The sequence below is a fragment of the Pezoporus wallicus genome, unplaced genomic scaffold, assembly GCF_028554395.1.
Source record: "Pezoporus wallicus isolate ANWC-B61680 ecotype Strahan unplaced genomic scaffold, APGP_CSIRO_Pwel_v1 contig_2352, whole genome shotgun sequence".
NCBI lineage: Eukaryota > Metazoa > Chordata > Aves > Psittaciformes > Psittacidae > Pezoporus > Pezoporus wallicus.
In genome coordinates this window covers 160485-165116 of record NW_026642489.1, presented here as the reverse complement: position 1 = coordinate 165116, position 4632 = coordinate 160485, and the positions used below count along the sequence as shown (strand labels likewise).

The 4632-nt window shown below is 33.3% G+C and overlaps 1 long non-coding RNA gene across 1 annotated transcript; it reads left to right on the top strand.

Moving 5' to 3' along the window:
• Positions 1 to 372: 372 nt before the first annotated feature.
• On the top strand, positions 373 to 2352 carry LOC130610637 (uncharacterized). The gene is made up of 3 exons (XR_008975086.1): positions 373 to 509; positions 1352 to 1694; positions 2223 to 2352. It is a non-coding gene; the product is annotated as an uncharacterized LOC130610637 (long non-coding RNA).
• The last annotated feature ends 2280 nt before the right edge of the window (positions 2353 to 4632 follow it).

Sequence of the window (4632 nt, the reverse complement as noted above, 5' to 3'; positions counted from 1 at the left end):
TTTGGTTTTCAAGCAAAAACACAGATCCATGTTGCTTCCCTCAAAAGTATTCCCCAATTTCACCTGTAAGCTTGTCTAACCTACTGCTTATTGAACTCCTTTACCTTAGAACATTTGAAGAAATTTGCTTTCTAATGTTTCAAACAGACCTCGTATTGTGTTGGGGTTTTTCTGTTTGGGTTTTTTGGTGTTTTGTTTTTTTTTTTTCCTAATTTTTATTTTATTCTTATCAAGAAAAAGCTTCCCCAGCCACAGTATTTGTTCAAAAACCCAAATTTGATATTCAGGTTCACTGGAGGAATGAGGAATGCCTTAACAAGTACTGGAAAGCTGTACACTGAACAAAACTAATACGCAAGGACAGTAAGGGCCATTGAAGCAGGTTTGTGAGATTCAAAAACATCCTCAGCTGCTGAGCCTGATCCAAAGGTCACTGAAAGTCAACAAATGGCCATTTATGATGTCAAAAGAGATTTTGAAATGTACCTCCCAGAGCATCTGTAGATGTTGTAAGTGTCGTAACACCAGTGTTATCAGAAGCTGCTACAGGTTTTTGGTGCTTTTGTTGTTTGGCTTTGGGTGTTTGGGGTTTTGTTTTGTTCTGTTTTGTATTTTTTTTTTTTGTTTGTTTTGTGGGTTGTTTTTTTTTGTGCATGTGATATATTGCATGCTACATTACGTTAATGGTGTGATTTATTCATGACTGAGGTCATAACAAATCATGCTTAATGTTTAGGACAATGTGAGCATTCTCTAAAGAAATAATTTTGTAATTCAATGGTAACTAGATAGAAATAAAGAGTTAAGGTGTACTATGAATAAATCCAAGGTGAAAATTTATTGATTTTTCAAATCTCTCACATTGTTTCTCAGAACAAAGCAAGTGTAAGTCATCATTATCTGGATCAATATCATAGATAAATAGCTCAGCATTTAAAGTTCTTCCTGTGAAACAGTACTTCTTGCTAATGGCTATAAGTATTAAATTTCTTTTAGGTATCTAATTTTGTTATTAGCATTATACATTGTACTTCCTATCTACTAATCTCATGTGTGGTATCAAAATCAGATAGTAAGTCCATTAGTGCAGGTTTATTTGCAGTATTTTAATTTACCATGGTTTTCATTTTTCCCTTATAGATACTTTTTAATCAAGTGGTACAGGAAAATAAAATTTCTACAGTACCTAAAATGACCCTTTTAATGGTTTTAAATATCTGTATATAAGAGTTTACTGGTGTTTATAAAATTATTTATAATGATAATATATTTCTAGCTTTTTTATTTTGTTATTTGGTTTTGATTGCTTCTAAAAGCTTATTTTGTGTTTGTTTCCGTCACTTTTTTGTAGGGTTTGATTATGTAACACACTGACTCCTGCTCTTTGGTACACAAGATGAATGCTAAAATTTTTTTCTGCTTTAAGATAAAAAATCCTTCTGCCTGTCTCTCCAATGCCTTGCGTATCTCAAGAGCTAGAATTTTGTTCAATTCTATGTAAACTGTATTTGAAAGTACTTGATAGCTCCACCACTTGTAGTCACAGCATATACCATATCCAGACCAATGTGCTGACCACCCTTAAATCTGTGACCAGGTTTCCAAGCAAACTACTTAGCCTGAAGTAACAGACTGGAAGTTCCAGTTAATCTGTACATGGTGGGATGGGCAAGGAATGTTCCAGTATGAAGCAGGTTAGAATGCTGCACTGGGTAGACATACCTCAATCAGTCTGTTGAAATAAAATACACAAACACAGGAACTGTATGTTTTACTGATGCGCCCCCTGCCCAACACCTTAGCAAAAACTATTTTAACTTCTCGTAAGAGAAAATCCACTATCTTCTGAAAACCAACTGACAACAGGCTAAATCTTCAAAGTTCTATGTGTCACTTTAACTATGTGTGTTTCAAATGCCAATATCTGTTTCTTTAAGTCATCAGCTACCCCTGACATACATTGACAGGGAATGTTTCCCAGCACAGGAACTTGAGCATGCACATATTCTTAAAAGGTTAGATCAGTATCTGTCAGAACTTTTGTTTATGCCAGCTCTCCCAGTGAATATTTTTCATGAGTGTAGAGTTGGCTTATATTAAGAAACATTCCCAATAGAATGTGTATAACCGCCCTGTTCTGAATACGTTTAATAGAATTAATGTAGGCTGTCCCGCAGCTATCTGTTTCAGTATCATTTATCAACCTAACTGTAGTCTATCAGCACTACCCTAACAGTAATGGAAAGGATGTATTTTAAGAAGGACAGTTTTCAAACAACAAGTTTTCAGAAGATTATCTGTATTAAAATAAGACTTGTAAAACACAGCAAAGAGATAAGGAGGATAGAAATACTTTGCTGACCATGACAGAATATGGCACTACCTGCTACAGTTAATTATAAAATATAAGTAATAAAAACATATTCTTATATAAAGCAATTACCATTGAAACAAAGGTGCGTTAGGTCAATACATGAGTATACTACAGAATGAAAAGAAAATATTTAAAGGATACACTAAGGCAATTACTTGCCCGCTTAATTTAAAAAGCGCTGAAGCTCGTATTTGTTAAGATTTATACTTCTGCTATACCTCATCTACCCAGACATGCTCTTAATTCTATTCCTAGTCCATAAAGTAAGTATGTGCATACACTTTTTTTTTTTGGGGGGGGGAAGAACTTCTAAGAATTTCAACATGTTTGCATGCTTGGCTTTTCCTCCATTTACTTTCCCATGCTTGAAACAATGTCTGTATTTATTCAGTTTGTATTTATTCTTTTTATTTTATTTTTTTGACAAAGAAATTACTGTCAGGTTCTAAGAATTCACAGCAAATAATGCATGTAATACAATTTAGAAAAACTTCTCAAAAACTTCAAACTGACAGATTTTAATTAACAATGAAAGTCAGAATTCATAATTCTTCCAGTCCATTGACTAATTTGTTAAAATATTTTGGATTTATTTGCTGGTGGTGAAGAAACACTCAATGAACAGGTTTAAGGGTGTATTTGGTACCAGTATGTTCTTGTACAGGTACCTACAAAAGATTTCAAAATGTTTCTCATAAGGCAATCACAAACCACCATAAAAATCAGTATGTATCCTTCACCTTTCACTGCTGTATGAATGTTTCATACAGTTTCAGCAGAAATGGTATATATTTTTGCTAAGAATGACTGTACCACTTTCTTCAGCAGCACGTTTTAAAGTATTACCAGGTTATTGTAATAATTCTCTAAAACACTATTTGTGATGAAATAGATACTTAATTTGAATTTATCATTCTTGGGAATCAATAATGCCATTTTCTAAAGTTTGTAACCAAAATGAGTATCAGGCACTGTGAAAACAATATGGAAAGTCTAGCTGTTTCACTTTTCAGAGAACACTTGAATTATTCATTGACTGAATAAGCTTTCTTGATTCCTTAAATGTAAAGTTTCAAAGGACAACCACTTCGCATTTATAAGGAACTGCTTCCAATCGTACTTAATCTGCTTTCTTTTCATTGCTCAGGACTTCATAAAAGCAGGGAAAAAGTGTTTACCCTTTTACTGTCAATAGTGTACTCAGCCTGGTGCTTTGATTTTAAGGTCTGCTTAATATTTTATGCAGACTTATTTCACAGTTATTTTTGAAACTACCACGTTACTTATTTATTCCACAGGTGTATTCTTGCTGTAGGGTCTAGGATAGAGGAAACCAGCTAACTGTATTTTAGTATTTATGTTGGCAGAATTCCCATTCAGGGATATGAACATCATCTTTTAATTAGACTCATCCAAAGCCATGGTTCTTGAAAAAAAGAACTGACAACTTGAATTATATTTGGTATAGGATGTCTATAGCTAGTGCAACGCACTACTACTAAATGGACAGTCATGCTAAAAAAGTTGCTGTTATGAATTGCCATCAAAGCTAATAAGCACATGCAAGTTACATAAAAATATATTTGAACAGGCCTCCATAAACTACATTCATCATTGACACCTATAGATCAGGGAAAAGTCTGACCCTGAAAAGTGCAACCATAACTTTGATTAGCTGACAGAAGGTAAAACCACAGACGTTAACAGTATCACTCCAGACTTAACACCAATTTAAGTGGTAGCAGTATTAATGATTCAAAAATTAAGTGTATGTGTGTCTTACTAAATAGGAATTCATGTAGGAAATTAAGTGATTTTTTTTAATCAATGATTATTTTTAATCAGTGTTTTCAACACATGAAGATGACACTTTCCCTAGCCTGGAAAAACCTAATGAAGTTCTAAAAAATAAATATTATATCAACTGATGACAGCTTTAAAGAATTAAAAACAGAATTAGAAACCTTAGGCTAATAAAATATGACAAGGCATAAGACTGCAAACAGAGGTCCTGCAGCACATTAAAAAGAGAAAGAAATCAAGCAAGACAGTCTAATAAATATAATATGTTTTTTCTTCTCTTTCTTCTCTGTGAACAGTTTTTATCTCTTGTTGTGAATATTTAAAGACAAAAGCAGAAGTATCTGAGTTGCCTGTGTTCATAGTTATGTATTCTGAACACTGTTACTCAAACCATAGCACTCCTCAAAAGACGAAACATGGCTGCTTATAGAAATTTAAGATGACAAAATAAAATA